The following is an 18,435-nucleotide window of genomic DNA, read 5'->3' as shown; positions in this document are numbered from 1 at the left end:
GACTAGCGTGGAAAGCTGCTCAGGAATATTCCATGTCTTCAATGTCATCTGCTTTAATTTTGGTATTCACATGATTAAGCCACTTGTAACATTATGGTTTTTAATTTATATTGAGTTAGTAATAAATCGTAATGTTTTCTAATAGATATGTGTACATACAAGCAGGGGAACAAGCAATTAGCATAGCAAATGTGCAAATAATGAGTGTTAATATCATATGAGAGTCGAGCAGTTGAAGCATGGCTATAAATGTACAAAGCATATGGTATTAAAGTATATGTATATAGTTTTCTATAAAGGAAAGTATTATTGAAATAGGAATATAGTTTTCTAAAGGTAAGAATTAGCTTTATATATGTATATAGTGCCAGAATTAAAAAGGTGAGTATTGGTATAGTTTCGGCAACAATTCTACAGTTTGCGCTAAGGTATACTTAATGGAAAGAGCAGAATATTTATCATTTGAATTGTTCAAACATGTTTAAACACAACAGACAACAGCTAACCTATCAAACTCAATCAAACAAAAGCTACAATTATAGTTGTTTGTTGCAACTTTTCAAAGCTTGTATCATATTGTGGTTCTCAATCAGACTTTTGTCTTTCAGCATACGTCTGAAAATAAGAACATACCTGTACTCTAAATTCAATGCACTTGCTGTCTCTGTACCATCACTAATCATCGGACCATGAACCGTTGTTATTTCTGCAGGTTTCTTTTGGAAGAACAACAGGAGGGACGATGGTATAAGCTTTTGGTAACGGTTTCAAGTTTTCCCTCTTTGATACTGTAGAATCAATTGGTATAGTTAATCTCTCGATACCCACATTTCCTGGAACTGGATGCTGAAAAAGTGATATGGCAGTTCCATGCAACGATCCTTTAGCAGTTGTCGAACTCGGGTTATGGTATATATTATCCACGGCTGCAGTTGTAAACACACCACTCCGAAGTTTTGCTGGACACACAACATTTTCAATATTGAAAGCCTCACAGATGGAGTTGCCAAGTGCAGTTGATAAATTCATAATTCTGTCATAGGATAATGATAAACCTAAAAAGTACATTTTATAAATTAAACCTCATTTCCTCGTTTCAGCATGTAGCAGAAGGCCTAAATATATTGAGAGAAGTGGCTCTCGTTCAGTTGAATGGAAGACTTGGGATGAATCCTTTCGTCTGCAAATGGAGAAATTAAACTGAAGCAGATGTGAGATAGTTAGTGTAGTCTGTTCTTCAATAGAATGCATTTTAATATTTGGTCCACCAAGGATCATTCCGACTATTGTTTTCAATGATTGTGGAACAGAGTTTTGTTGACAGCCTGTCTCAAACGTTCCATTAAATATATATTGCATTGCCATCATGTCCTTTCGCACTATCTGTGCAGCCGTATACAGTATCATTGCCTCATCATCATAGTTTGTTCTTGTTGCCAGTTTGATCGCAGCACCAACATCGTCATTAAATAGTAATAGCACGTCTCTTCCTTGTTTATGTGCCTGCAAGTTTGGGATTGCTGCAAGAACTCGTTTTTTTAGATCTGTTGAATGCACTCTTACAGATATGTCTAACCCAAACTGTTCTATTCGAAAGGTATACATCCGCATTAAGTCTGCTAACTTGAATATTGGAATCACATCCGAGTCTATGCGTGATTCTTCTATGTACACTACCAGCTCCCCAAGAACGATACCTTTGATACGATTGTCTGAACTTTCATCGCTAATCTTAAGTGGTCTTGCTCTATTATATAAATGTGTCAGGCACTTAACATGATAAATTGCTGCTTGGGAAATCATGTCACCTGCGCTTAGTTTTGCCAAAAGTACTGTATCTTGCAAGTCGAGTGCACATTTACGTACATGTTTGTCTATTCCAAACGTAGATGCTTTGTGTAGATCTCCTGAAGACTCACCACAGAAGAAACAATCTGCAGTCATTGTCATTGCTGCAGAGCCAACACTTTGTCGTGTAATTTTACTTTTAGTCCCAACCTGCTCATCACTCTCTCCTTTTCTCTTCTGCTTTTCGTGACTGTCAATCTTTAACTCTGAAAACTTATTTCTACATGGCATGTGCCATTTTGCATTGTGCAGCTGCAAGTTTAAAGCCAAACCGTTCTAATCTAATCGGAATCGGGAACCATTCAATTAGCTGGCATCGTTCTAAAATTGTTTCAAGTGTTTTGTATCCTGTTCCTACATCTAGGTCAGATCGCTTGCTATAAGCGGGACACTGTAAATTTTCTTTAGTCTGTTCTAGGCAAAAAATACATTCTTTCCAATCAAAGTCGGCAGATATAGAAGATGTTGATGGTAATTCAGGATCTACAATTTTACACTGTTTTGACATTGCTAACACTACTAGTTTATATCTCAAAATATACAGCTACAAGACTACCAATACCCAAAATGACAAAATAAATCTTGTTTTTTCATAATGCAATCATGTTTCCCAACTTTAAAACTCTTTTGCACCCCAAAAAAATCATATGGTAACCTAGTATTAGTCAAATTTGTTAATTTTGATGTATGACGGCGGCCATCTTGAAAAAAAGCCGCCATTTTGAAATTTCAAGATGGGTCCATAGCTAATATTGTTTAGAATACCCATCTCTACTACCATGCCAAATTTTATGCTTTTATCATCAAACCCACAATTATTTCACCAATCAGCCGGACTATAATCGAAGATCGAAGCATTCAAATACAGAAAATATTCAACAAGTAACCATACAAACACCATAATTTACGAATGCGCGTACATATGTTTAGATATTTCGAATTCATTGATTAGTTATTCTCTTTATTACATTGGAAAATGTTTTTAAAGCTATTTAAGTAGAAAATGTAAGGAACTATATCTTGTTTTACGCATTCACAATTTGTCTTGATCCGACGTAAACGACGTTTTGACAACGCCGATTGTTGCATGACATCAGAAGAGTGAAATAACCACGTTTATTTCACGTGTTAAGTAATCGGTTTGTATTTCACATATAAATCAATTTAATTCATTGCAACCAATGTAATAAGATAATCTCATGCGTTTGCGGTCTGAGATCTTAAGATATCAGATTTGACACCTGATCTTCATATTTACACAGTGTGTCCTATTTTTTTTAGTTTTTTCTTGTTACTTGATTTTAAAATTCCTTATAGTAAATACGATATGAATATTTGTAATCTACTATTGTCTCTATTAAAAATACTGCAAACAATACGATGCTTTATGATACCATCTTGAAATTTCGACTTTGTTGTCTGACGTCTGACATTTGTTTTATTTCATACTTTTTAAGGCAGCACTACATTGTATAAAGAAGTTATAAAAATGTTGTGTTTTGAGAAACAACTTTTCTCTGCCAATGTATTGTGGCGAAATAATTGTATTGTATTTTTTTTACCTATATATTCCGGAAAGTCAAACTATTATGCGCTATTCTCTGAACAAAACACACCAATGAAATATATATGTCGATATGAAAATGCAACAGGACATGCGTATTAATATTTCAAATATGATATCAGCAAAACCATAAAGATGATTGTATTACGTTTTCCTTGTCTATTGGACACGTGACTACGGAGATCATTGTCTCTGGCCTTTGTTAGTCTTGTATTTTTTTTAATTTTAGTTTCTTGTGTACAATTTTGAGTTTAGTATGGCGTTCATTATCACTGGACTAGTATATATATTTGTTTAGGGGCCAGCTGAAGGACACCTCCGGATGCGGGAATTTTTCACTGCATTGAAGACCTGTTGGTGACCTTCTGCTGTTGTTTGCTCTATGGTCGGGTTGTTGTCTCTTTGACACATTCCCCATTTCCATTCTCAATTTTATTTGTATTGACAAAAGTAATATGATGGGGACGAAGTCCCCTATTACAGTAAAAAAATCAATAAAAAAATAAAAAAATAGGGAAAATTTCCCGTAATTTTCATTGAACTAATGAACTCAAAATCGTTCAAAAATTTTTTGGTCGCTTTTTTTAATTCCCGCATTTGCGCAGAACGCAGAAATCTACTTCCGTCTTCCGGTCTCGTCGTCACGGAGACTTTGAGTAGTCTAGTAAAATATAAGAACTCAAGGAACAGAATACCAATTGGTATATTTCATTTTTAATAATTCTTTGTCTTTGATATGAATTTACGTTTCCTGATGCATTTCGTTTCTTTGTTTACATTGCACATGACGTCATAACTTAGAAAACGTTCTAAGTCAAATCTCTAACAACAGAACCAAAATCGGAAACGTCACGGTATTTCCGTTTCTTTTTTTTTTTAACAAATATGTAAGTTACAAAAAAAATAATTCATACAGACTTCGTCCCCATTAACAGGTAATGCCTACCTCATATTAAACACATAACAGCAATATTATATCACCTTCATGAATAAGTTAATTATAATCAATGGACAAATAATTTTCATTGGAAGAAAGTTACATTAACGAGTTTTATTCATTTTATAAACAAATACTTTTCACGAGTTTAACCATTGTGACAATTAGTTCTTTGTATCGTTTATTGAAGTAATGTTCAAAATTCAAGACAACCACTAATGTAATCGATTTTTTATTTTAATCAACCGTACCTAAATGGTATTACTTTATAATATAGAAGTAGTCAATATTAGAAACAGTTATCAGAGAAAGCAGATAACTCTATACAATTTCAATAGTATGAATAATTTTTACATTGAAGATATTGAATTATAAAAGGACTAATGTATACTGGTACAAACTAATTTGAAATTTAATATGTGAATGGATAACGAGCGAACAGATATTGTCTTCACACAGGTAAGCGTTTTCCTAAAATATTTTATAATTATAATTTTAAACCATTGTATAATTACTTTTTTCATTCCGCTAATGTTAACTACAAATACTTATGGTGTTATAAATGAATTTACATGCTGTTCAATTATGAACTTTATCAAACATTAAGATGCATAAATTCTTCTTAATTAGTTAAAACAAAGTATTGCAGTAACGTTTTAAGTATTTGATAGAGAGTGAAAATTTGTAAGAACTGAACAATCCTGAACCGATGCTTTCTCTTGATATATATTCATGATTATTTTTAATTCTCTAAATCTCACAGTAATGATACTTTGTTCATTTTCAGAATTTTGAAAATCCAAAACCATCCATGGTTATACTCATGTATTTCTAACGTATTAGATGTGTTATTTTTCTTTTAATAGTTATTTGAATGTCAATTGTCAGAGTCAATATCTAGCATTAAAATATTAATGAAATGCCCATAAGAATGGACTTAGGTATTATGGGGCAAATTATTGTACCCTGTATTGTATGAGAAAAAACATCTGAGATATATTGCTAGACCTAAGTACACTCTTAGAAATCTTATTGCAGATGAGTATTTAGTTTTTGTCTGCTAAATGTTGTTCTTTCGAAGCCTTTTCAAAGGAATGCTTGATAAAAATACCATGAAAACAAAATTTAAAAAATCGAAATTTATATAATAACCGTTACTGGTACCAGAATTTAGCTTGTTTGTATGACTAGGTTACAGAGCATGTTGATTGTGAAATATTTAAGTATAAAGTCCAAACAGAAAGCGAAACTAAACTAAAGTCAAGAATCGTCATCTACTTTTGGGTTAGCTCACCAAAGTACTCGAGGTCGCCGGTCATTTACAATTCTTACTCTTGAAAGACAGAAATTAACCTCAGATTTGAATGATTTATTTCATATGTTTTATTAAGTATTTGGGAGATCCAATTAGTTGATATTAAACTTCCTGTGGGAATAGCCGCAGGTTTCTATGGGAGAATTATATTTGCTTTTAATAAGGATGGTATTGAGAGAACGGTCGACATACTATCATATACCCTTCCAGTTTACCCTCAGATATTTAAGGTATTCTGTCAAAAAGTAAGTTTGGGTTAAAATGACATGTGATACTACCAAAGCGTTTTAAAAATCATTCACAAAGAAAGTATTTAAAAGTTTTGAACGTCCTTTTACAAAGTACAAATCTGAAAATGAAAGAATAAAAACTGAAATTTCTTATTATTTGTTATTTGTGGCTTCTATAACATTACATTTGATATCTGTACTACTCATTCGTCTATAATATAGTCATTTTATACCATTACATTTGATATCTGTACTACTCATTCGTCTATAATATAGTCATTTTATACCATTACATTTGATATCTGTACTACTCATTCGTCTATAATATAGTCATTCTTTACCATTACATTTGATATCTGTACTACTCATTCGTCTATAATATAGTCATTCTATACCATCACATTTGATATCTGTACTACTCATTCGTCTATAATATAGTCATTGTAATTGTTAAAGGTAGACTAGCAAAAGGCAAATCAACATGAGTTTTTCTGTGTGTAAAGAAGATCAAAGAAAACATTCGTATTCATTTTGCAAACGGAAAGATTTTATGGTTGATTTGGTCGAAAGCATTTTAATTAATGAGGTGTTCCCTTTTGTGGTAGAGAAATCATGGAGGAGTTAATAATAGAGCTTTATCTTTATTAACCTGCCAATTGTAGTGTAATATAAGCTTGACTATAAAACAATCTAACTAGAAAGTATAGCACAATGATTTAATAAATGAAAGAAAGTATGATTATAAAAATCTTTTTCAACAAGGTACAAATTAAGAAGAAAAAGGTGTTATACTGTTACGAAGAGACATTATCAAAGAATCGTATAAAAAAGACTGTTTTTTTTCCACTTGAATTTGATTAATACAAGTTATCTCCCACGAACGATAATAAATAATGTTATTCTGAAGTAATAAACAATCTACTTGTCAATGCTCTTATTTGCAGAATTATGCTACTGGTTCCAATCTTGTTATAAAATCCAGGAAAGAATAAATGAATATTATTTGATAACTTTTAACTTTTAACACCCTCCGTCTGGATGTTGTGCGGGTTTACAAAACATGCTGCATTAAAATGTCCATTTGGTAGAAAACGCGTTTTTAATGATATATACTTAGTCGTCTCTATGATGAAATATATTCACAACTTTTATGGATCTCTGGCGTTTGGGAACATATTGTTGATTTCTAAATGCCATTACTTTTGTTTTGTTTTGTATAATTGTCTCATTTGCTTTGTTTAACAACATCCAAAGCGTCATCATGGTGATGAATAAAAACGTATGATTTTTTATCTTCCAGAAGTGGTATAATATTAGTCAGTATAATTAATACAGCTCTCTTGTTTCTACATTTGTTCACATAAGTAAGCTCCCAATCAAGCAAATGGTCCTCTCGAACATACAACTTCCAATTTATATGAATACTTCATTTCGGTTTAAACCAGTGATTGTAATACAATGACACTCTACGTGAACCGGAATTATTTTACAATTGTAGATTGCTATAACAATTTGGAGGCCAAATAAGAAAAATGAAGTGAATCGTTCAAAGCATACTTGATTTTCTCATTAAAATATGATAGTTTGTTTGTCTTATTGTAAAAATTCATTGATTCTCTCCTTGTCGTCAAGGAACTATTTTTCCTTATTTGCAACCTATTTTCTTAATATGAAGATATTCACCTTTTGAATATAATTATATCATCGAAACAATTTCGTGAGACATTTTGATTGGACTATTACACTCGTGCAACTTGTATGTTCGAAAATTCAAATGTTATTGAACATCTGTCATACCTTCATGCCAAATATGTTTTCATCCCTGCAGACCACATTTCCAATAAAATAGTACAAATATGTTTTTTGTTTGTACTCCCAAGATAGTTACTGCAGAGGAAATTCAGAAAAAAAGAAGTTCTATTCAATTTGTTTTTGGAATATGACCTTGATGAAGAACGTAAGTCCTTATAACGAACGTTACATACAGGTTTCACCAAATGCTCAACGACATTTTTGAAAAACACTACTATGTAACATTCATTTTATCAGTAATTGGCCTGGGCTCAGATTAACTGAAAAAACAAACTCCTTGGTACAATGAGAACCAAACGTGGATGTAAATCATTTAAAAGATATCTGTTATAACACAACACAATCTTATTCTCGTTCCTCATGGAATTGTATAACATTTGATTCGTTTTAAACTAGTCTCCCTTATTATAAACTCAAAGATAGATTAAAAGAATAAGTTCAACTTTTTTTTTGTCATGATGTTGGCTTCTCGTAGCTCTAGTGTATGCATTTTGATTGTCCCTTGCGAATCTTCTGCTTATTTAATGCAAGTAAACACATTTCAAATTATTTCCTTCTGTTTTGGTAAACTTAAGATAGTTGTATTTGAAGATCGAAATGTTAAACATATAATACATACAGTTTTTGTCATTAATTATTTATTGAATTACAATTATTTTCGAATTGAGCAGTACACTTTGTAAAATGAACCACGTTAGTACTAGTTCAGCTTAACTGTTAATTCTTATAAATATGTACATGTATATATATTAAAGTAAAACAAATATTAAAATAATGTCTTCTTCTGAAAAGAATAATTCCAGTCAACGAGTACATTAAACAATGATATATTGTTAAAAAATGATAAAAAGTTTATATTATAGTTCCTAGGTTCGATTACCATGTGTTGAAAATAAACTCAAGTATTGTTGAATATAACACTCCACCAAACAAAGAGACCAAACAGAAATAATGTTGTTAACACCGATACAATTAGTTCGATGCGCCTTGAAAGCACTGGTTCATTCCTTTATCGTTTGTATTGAAATTTTTGTTCTAGCATTAGTACACAAATATTATGCCATTAATGTTTATACCCAGTATATTTTAGGACTTTCAAGTTAAAACTTCATAAACCTTTGCTAAATTTAAAAATTCAAAATTGATTGAAAATAATAATTTTCATTTAAAACAGTTATTCAATGTATTTTAATATTCATTCATAAGCTATTTTTATTCCATTGTCTTTTGTTTTCTAGGTCTTTTGAACTATAATGTTATATATACCAGTTTTACGTAATAGTCAGGAACCACAAATGGGAAATCTTTGATTTACTCGAAATTGCGTAATTTCGAGACTTATTTTTTTATTATTAAATTCAATAAGTTGACATTGTATATTTAAAGTGTTCGCCTGAAATTGTGATTTCCCACGTTGACAATCCTCAAAATGAAGTCCCATGTTTACAGTATGTAAAACGATTAGAAATAATTAAACATTTACGGAACAATTTGTACTGCACCGGGCGCATATTTCTAATAACATTGTCTTATCACCAATTCTGACTAAAAAATAATACAAAGTTGGACATAGAATAAAACCTATGCATAATGTAGACACATTCCTCAATTTAAAATGAATTTTAACAGTAACTTGAACCGAAAATATCCATTAGGCCACACCAATTTGATTCCTTGTTCGACGGACCCGCCCGCACCTATTTTTTTCAAAACAGATTTTTTTTTTTTTTTAAATATTCCCGCATCCGGAAATGTAATCATGTCCATTTTCCGCACCGGTTTTTTTGTGTAAATATTATAAAAAGATATCAACATTTGTTTTTAAAATCACAGTCTAACCTGTATATAACGATTTTAAACATAAAAGCACCCTACCACACTGTAAATATCTGTGATAATATTTGTTTCAGCATGAAATCTATTTATCCAAAGTGGGAGTGCTACGATATGAATTTATAACAGCGGAAATACCTGTGAAGAACAAAAAAAATGGTTTCTTTCCCCCTTACTTATATTCCCTATCAAAAAAATGTTCGTTGTTAGAATAAGGTACAAAGAAGGATTTGCCTTCAACTGCAATTACATTGTATGCTGGCCAAACAAAACTATCCATAGCCGCTGCATGTTTATGCAGCTGTCCTGATTGATTCAGGGGCATGTCGTTCAACAGTAATCGTTTGTTGATGTTGTTCATTGGTATTTTCCCGTTTGGATATATAAATTAGATCGTTGGTTTTCCTGTTAGAATTGTGTACGCTAATAATTTCGGGGTCCTTTATAGCTTGCTGTTTGGTCTGTTTCAAAGCCCTGTGTAAAAGGCCGTACTTTGACCTGTGTGTGTTATTATCAGGTTGAGAACAACCCTCTCTCAGACAAGGGGTCATTTTACTGATGTAGAAAAGAAAATAGAAATACCAAGGATTTGTATAGTTCTTCTATACAAAACCTTTGAAAACTTAGAATTTTGTACCGTACTCAAAAAGAGGAGAGTTACATCATATTTTAAACAACTTTTTCTAAAAGAGGGGTCCACTTATTTTGAATAATATTAAACTGTTGTTAAAGTAAATGTGTTAACATGGTTTAAGTCCAGGAACATTACTAAATTCTTGGACAGGTTTTGACCATTTAATACCAGATAGATATATAGTTCTATGAGAAAATATCAGCCCTTATGTACAAACAAATATATTATAACTTATATTAATCCCTCATAAAACATGTAAAAGGGGTCTCATTGTCAGTCACACATACATAGACCAGATTTAGTTATTTCTTGGTGAACAGGGAAAAAATACTTCAGAAATTAAAGAAATGTCAAAGTACAAGTGATAATATGTTTTAATATTGTCAAAACCTACTATCTTATGTTTACAAAAAAAAATTATAATCGCTCGCCTTTACTTTTCAAGCTTCGCCTCAAAAATTTGCAAATTAAATATTTTTTTATCAAAATTTTCAAATCGCTCGCTTGCCCCAAATTTTCGAGTCCAAAAATCCGTAGAACAAGAAATTAAATTGGTGTGGCCTTAAACAGATTTGAAAATTATCGAGTAAAATATTTTTTTTTCAGAACAGCGAAATCACTATACAAATTTATTTTTAGTAATTCGCTCTTGTTTATAATATTTTTTTATTTAAACTCCAACCTTTACATTCCACTGTTTGTTCATTTAGCAGAAAAATGTACATTAAAGAACATACAATACTTGCAGTAACGGGCATCAAGCCGGTCGTAGTTCTTTGAAGATATACTGATTTAAAATCATCCCGACCTTCACTCTGATATCTTTTGCTACTCAGAATAAAAAGTTGGATACAACAAGTTCATTGTGGACAGACACTATCTGTTGTAATGTATACTAATATAACGCATCCTATATCCATTAAAGAAATAGCATAAGAAACACTTAGGTTGAACTACAAATGAGTTGACTGATGTGTATCACTCTATATATAGCTAGATCCCAGACGTAGTAATTGATCCACAGAAATGTAAAAGTATAACCCTTATCTATTAGCCGATAATATACTAGGTATAACAGTGTTTCAGTTATGAATTGAAATCCATAACAGCACTGCAAACATTCAAATATTAAACCTACCCTGAAAAATTTAATCTACTTAAAAACGAGCCACTAGAACATTTCCCATCACGGATACACAATTATAAGTTAAAGGGAAGGAAAGGTAGTCCTGGCTATCAAGCGTCCAGGCATAGAGAAAACGATGAAATATCATTATAAAGATTTTTTTTCAAAACTGGGTTTAACCACCAAAAATTTAGTTTGGCAAAATTAGGAAGGTCTGTCTTGAATCAGATCTAAATATCATAGGCAAGCTTGATTTACAATACAATTCATTAATTTTAAAGCCATAATGCAAACATGAAACACAGAGTATCAACATATTAATAATCGTATCTTAAAAACATAATTCTTTAATTTGAATAACAATGAGGATGTTGTATGATAGATTCTCGATGAAAAAATCAAATTTAAGTCCCCTCTCAAGTTACCTTTACCTATATACTGCCTTGTCTTCATACCCAATGTGCTTTTGATTTTAGACCTTTTAAGTATAGAATATTTTTTTACCATTTCCACAAGGCTGATGTGCGAGTATAAAAACCTTTTTTTAATCTATGATCAATTTCATTTATTACAAAACACACATCTTCTGATTTCAAGATTTAAATTGACTTGACATCACACTTCGTGGTATTCTGTCACCAAACGATTAAACATTCTCTTCATTAATTTGAAAGTGTTTCACTTATCATTGCAATTACACTTTCAAATTGAATTTTAATTTGTAATTACAATGCAAACCTGTTATCAGTTCAGCAAATCATTGCAACTAATTTCTATTATATATCTCATAAAATCTCTGAATGCTTCCGTTGAAAGTCATTTTTTAAACATTTGTCAAATGAATTATGATCAAATTTCAAAGTCCATTTGTTTTAACTTTGTTTTGTTGGTATCATATGTGTTTACTCTTGAGATTGCTGTAGTATGACGCCGACAATATATTCGCCACGACAAGGCAAATAGGCCATATTCAGATTTTACTTTTACTGTGATTGCTTTGAAATGACAACATCCATCCGTCTATAAGGAAATTAGTTTTCTAATGTAAGTGAAATCATGTTTTAGTGTCAGGTTGTCATCATTAATGAAAAATGGAGCCTTATAAGTGCTTTTAACATGAAGAAATCTTTTTCGGATCTTATTTACTTCTTATTATTACAAAATCATATTAATGTGTTCTAAATGAACAGTAAACAAGTCACAATAATTAAATTCAATTTGGTCTGCCGGATTGCACGTTACGACCGATGTATATTTATAAAGTTGAAGGAGTGTAATACTTTATTACCATGGAGCGTGTATTTTGTTTGCGGCTTGATACTGTAATATGCTGGAAATGTAATATCTTTGAATATGAATAAAAAGACATTTCACCTATGATGTATTGGAAGTTTGAACGAGCATATATTAAGATAGAGTATGCAGACAGTTTTCTGCTTAACAAAGATTATATGCTGAACATACTTACATTTGTAAATAAGAATGAAAGAATGTGTTGAGCATACCTCAATTAGACAGAAATCTACTAATAATAGACTAATAAATAAAATCGAGGCAACTTAATATATAGCTTTCAACATAGCAAGTGAAATAACAAAATATAAACAATTAACGTGGAATAAAAAAAGACATTACAGAAAAAGAACTAAAACGTCACTCAAACTCCATACATCGGAACAATGTGTAAAAAAAAATAACCCATGACTTCAGTATTATTAAAAAAGTAGACATGAATGATTGACAAGAAGAGAAAAACAATCCATAACAGAAATATAATTAAATGTTCAGAGAACAATTGGAGGTCTTTCCCCTTCTTTTGATTTATTTTGATACACAAATATTTTTAAAAAGTCGGCTTAAAATTTCATTCCCAGTGTCAAACTATATGTCATTTTTATGTGCGATTCTGTCACAGTCACATTATAAGCAATAGTTGTTTAATGTCATGAGAAAAAGCAATTAAATTACCATCTGGTTATCTGCTCGAGGACGACAACGATTTAATTTTGAATTTGTTGACAAAAGATTGTTAGAAAAAACCTATTTATATACTCATTCGAGTACCTAATTATAAAAATAAAGATGTTGTATAATAGTTAATGTGACAAATCTCCACAAGAGACCACATGACGTCGACGGTTTGCTACTATAAGCCATTGTGTTGCCTCAACAATGCGTAAATCCTATACCGCATACATTTAGCATGTATGGCCAGATTTATACACAGTTAGAGAAGAAAAAATCTATACTATTAAACGAGAAGACCTCATTTTGTGTGTCGCTTCTCTTCTTTCCGCAATAAATCAATCAACACGCCTCTTTGTCCTATAGGTACAGTGCATAGTCGCATTTGTCATCCATTCATATGATTATGCAGATTGAGTTATTTTTGGAGAAAAACGAGAAAAAAGGCATCCGGATATTGTCCCGTCATTGGACGAAATTTTAAGTCAGATTAGACTTCCGGTTTGCGTTTTTCTGTAGACCTTGAACATACATATACTACGAAGAAAGTGTATTTTTAGAATTTTATCTGCTATCATTTTCAAGTTAAATATTCATGGCGGTCACAGAGTTAATTAAATAGAGAGGGTCTGTATACTATATCTGACAATGTCCACCATGGATCGATTAGTAAACTTAGAATTTAAAGTAAATACACTTTATTTATATAGTAATGAATGTTCGTAATATACAGATAAGCGCTAAAATTATTCATGTGAACTTTTGATACCTTTTCTGAAATTCTCCAGTCATTAAATCTTTTACAAAATTCATTGATTACAAAAACAAAGAAGATGTGGTATGATTGCCATGTCGAGACAACTCTCCACAAGAAACCAAAATGACACAGAAACTAACAACTATATGTCACCGTACGGCCTTCAACAAAGAGCAAAGCCCATACCGCATACTCAGCTTCAAAAGGCCCCGAAATGGCAATGTAAAACAATGCAAACGAGAAAACTAGCGGCCTTATTTATATACAAAAAATGAACGAAAAACAAATATGTTAAACATAAACAAACGACAACCACTGAATTACAGGCTCCTTACTTGAATGTTCATAACATACTAAATGTATGTTCATATTGAAATTGATAAAAAACCAAAAATTAGGAACTTTGGAAATAAGGTGCAGGGATAAAAAAAAAAATAAACATTTTCCTGTCCCCAATAACCTATGACTTATGATACTTTTGCTGAAATTCTCCAGTCATTCAGTATTTTACAAAATTCTTCCAACAACACTTTACATACTTAAAACTACGCTCTGAATGCCCGCGATTTCGAGGGTGTGTTCTAGTTTAATATAAAACAACAAACGACAACCACTGAGTTATAGTATCATGACTTTGTGACAGGCACATACACTATGTGGTGGTGTTAAACGTGCTTGAATGCGCACAAACCATCCCCTATCATTGGTATTACAGCACATAAAAAAAAAACAAATTACAAAAATCAGTTGAAAACGGTTTTACTCATCAGATCGATACAAAGCACAAAAGTAATTAATAAGCACACAAAGTACAGATCTAAGAGTATTTAAAGCTATTGAACGCTAGTTCAAAACCAACAACAACTTATAAGAAAATCATACATAGATGCCTAAGACCAGCTTATCAATCAGTAAACCTCCAATGTCCTATGGATTCAGTTTAAAGACACCATTAGTGGTATGAGAAAACAAGGCCTAGTTTTTATGCTAATTTCGATGGTATCGACAATGCTTCTGTTTCGATATCTATTTTTCACTTTTGATCGTGGTTTTGTCAGTCTTTTCACTAACTTCCTTACTTGTAATAATCTTAACGTTCTTTCCACATAATGATAATTGCAAGTCTTTTGTTTTAATAACATTCGTTACTGTAAATGAGTTTAATTATATTTACAGATAACAGTATGGTTTCCAATAAACAAACTGGAATTTCATTGTCACATACAAAACGAGCGTTTAATGATGCATGTTTTATTCAAGTTGTTTCAATCTAACAAAAGTACATTCAGGAAAATCATTAACGGAAGGGTATGAATTATAGCTTATTCTTAAACAAATTTTATTGGTACATCTGTACCAGGTAATCGACATGTTATAATTACCAATATCTCATAGCATTAATAAGCATGTTAGTCATAAGAACAACACATTGATTGTATATCTTACTGACTATCCCAAAGAAATTTAACGAATAAAAGCTTTCATTCCATCAAATGATATCAAATAATGAACATGTTGGTTGCAATAACAACAGATTAACAGTATACCAAACTCAATATCTACAAGAAATTCTACCTACAAAATTCATTTATCAATAGTAATTAACATTTTTTTTTGGAAAACATCTCAAATAATCTAGAATCCAAAAGTAAAATTATAGTATAAAAAAATTGACAAGAACAAATGACAAGTTATTACTCCACCTGTCGGTTAATAACAGAAACACATATCGAATTAGATTATCTTATGTTTAAAATTATCGATATACATGTATTTGATCATTGGATGTTGGATGTGTACGGATTGATCAATTAGTCTTAGATGCATGATTATTTTATAAGTTGTTAGAGGCTTTCAACTAGCTGTCAGTTAACTTCGAGTACTATCAGATCTGTACCTAGTGTCTTTTAGTTGTTGGGATGTAAAAGTACCCGTCCACGTCCACTTGTATTTTTATCTATCTGAAGAGTTAAGTCTTTCTCAACTGATTTGTATAGTTAGTTCTTATGTTGTACTGTTATACCACTGTCCCACTGAGGGTTGGGATCCTGCTAACATGTTTAACCCTGACACATTCTCTATGTATGTGCCTGTCCCAATTCAGGTGCCTGTAATTCAGTGGTTGTCGTTTGTTTATGCGTTACATATTTGTTTTTCGTTCATTTTTTTATACATAAATTAGTCAGTTAGTTTGATTTGTTTAACATTGTCATTTTGGGGGCTGTTATACCTTACTATGCGGTCTGGGCTTTGCTCATTTTTGAAGGCCGTACGGTTGCCAGTAACTGTTAATTTATGTGTCATTTTGGTATCTTGTGTAAATTATATACAACTTAAGAATAAAAGTATACAGAGGTGTGCTGTCGAATAAAAAGGTCCAGAGTAGAAAATAATGTTTCAAGTAATAGATTTTTACAAATTACAAATTACGTGAGATTACTTTCACACTGCGTAAGTTTTACAACTATAATGTAAGTTGTTAATCAATTAGAATTAAAAGTTACAATACTACACATTGTTCTATCTATCTGTTTTCATGTTTGAACAATTTTTTTTGTATTTTTTTCTCATCCCGGGCGCCATGATTTGCAAATTAAGTATTTTTTTTATTTATTTGATTTTTTTTTCTATAACTGATCTGAAGTACCATTGTCCTATGTATGACACTCTTAGATTTGTATAAAAGTCAAGAAAATATTTTTCGATCCAATTTAAAGATATTTTAGTTTAAAAACATGTTACAAACTGTTCAAAAGCTTGCGCAAATTTGATATTAATTGCTTTAGAAATTTGATAAATTGTATTATGTTTTTAAAGCAAAAGTATGCCTGTGTTTATGGGAAACTTAAAGACTTTTATTGTAACTATGGAACTTAAATATGTAAGTTTACTTCCGCTATAAAATAAATAATAGAATAATCAATAAACAACTTAAAACAACCAAGGAAAACACAAAATTTCGACAAATCTGACATGCATAATGTTGATAGTAATTGCTAGATTCGCAATGTGATACGATTACTTTATTCAAACGAGATAATGACATATTATTCAAAACCTAAGTACTAGAATAAAAATAGAAAGATGTGGTATGATTGTCCATGATAAAACTATGTGAAGTTGAGGTTAGCAGTCATAAGGCTATCTTCAATTGATACCGTATAGTCGGCTAAAAAAGACTCGACAAGAATGTATAACAATTCAAACGAAATAAACTCAAGGCATAATTTATAACAAAAGTTTTTACTAAAAACAAACATAACAGACATAAACCAACGACAACCACTTACTTTCGCCAACAAACCTCCCCTAACCTGGACAGTTTTGTAGTACTTCAACCTAAGAAAAAACTGATAAAAACCAAGTATGTATTAAAATAACACCGTGTCCAGTCATGCGGTTTTAGATTGGACCATCAAAATAAAAGAACACAACCAAAGAGACTTAAATTGATGTGTGTTGAGGTTATGAATTGCATATTCAAACAATCATGAACCAAATTAATCAGTTAGTTTTACATGACAAACGTAAAATTTTAATGTAGTAACGTGTGACTCTCTAATGGTATTAAACGTATTGATTTACCCTATACGAGCCCTATACTTTCGCAATAAAACTACGTGTGTAAGGTTCATTACAGTTATATAGTATAGAAGCTATTGCAAACGCGCGGATACAAACGATGGGACGTCTCTTTCGTGGAAAAGAAACATGACCATAGTTAAACCATTATGTAATATCCTCAGCCTTTTTAATATAGTTTAATATTGATCTGTGGCACTGTGTGATATTATTCTGATCTGATCATTATATATTAAAGTCTAGAAAAAAGCACATGTTAATGGTTACGTTATGTTCAAATGACTTAAATTTCTCAATATAAACATTTTAATGGGTGTTATCTGAACACCTAAGGTTAAAAAGCATGTCCATACAGGAGCATTTTGTCAAATCTAAGGTTAAAAATATATCCATACAGGAGCATTTTGTCAAATCTAAGGTTAAAAAACATGTCCATACAGGAGCATTTTGTCAAATTTACGGTTAAAAAACATGTCAATGAAGGAGCATTTTGTCACATCTAAGGTTAAAAACATGTCCATACAGGAGCATTTTATCAAATCTAAGGTTGAAAAATAGATCCATACAGGAGCATTTTGTCAAATCTAAGGTTAAAAATCATATCCATACAGGAGCATTTTGTCAAATCTGAGGTTAATAACATATTCTTTATGGATCATTTTGTCAAATTTTTATAAGGTTTAGTCAAGACATGATATTTATATAGTACGTAACAAAAAGCCGCAGACTGTCCCAGTTTATTTTAGTCAAAATAACAATGTTCCTGTACCTTAACTTGATTTGGCAATGCAAACTTTTATGCCGATATTTACAGAATCAATTTCTTATGGTC

General features: G+C 31.3%; 1 protein-coding gene across 1 annotated transcript in view; it reads left to right on the top strand.

Annotated features, from left to right (window-relative positions):
* The first annotated feature begins 4,617 nt into the window (after positions 1-4,617).
* Positions 4,618-18,435, top strand: part of LOC139522941 (probable G-protein coupled receptor 139) — a 71,370-nt gene continuing 57,552 nt past the window's right edge. Inside the window, exon 1 of the mRNA XM_071316612.1 lies at positions 4,618-4,808. The gene's annotated coding sequence lies outside the window, so the exon portion shown is untranslated. The remainder of the gene's footprint in view (positions 4,809-18,435) is intronic.

The sequence above is a fragment of the Mytilus edulis genome, chromosome 5 (assembly GCF_963676685.1).
Source record: "Mytilus edulis chromosome 5, xbMytEdul2.2, whole genome shotgun sequence".
NCBI classification, from domain to species: domain Eukaryota; kingdom Metazoa; phylum Mollusca; class Bivalvia; order Mytilida; family Mytilidae; genus Mytilus; species Mytilus edulis.
The sequence above is the reverse complement of the archived record's forward strand: the minus strand, read 5'-3'. Positions and strand labels throughout refer to the sequence as shown.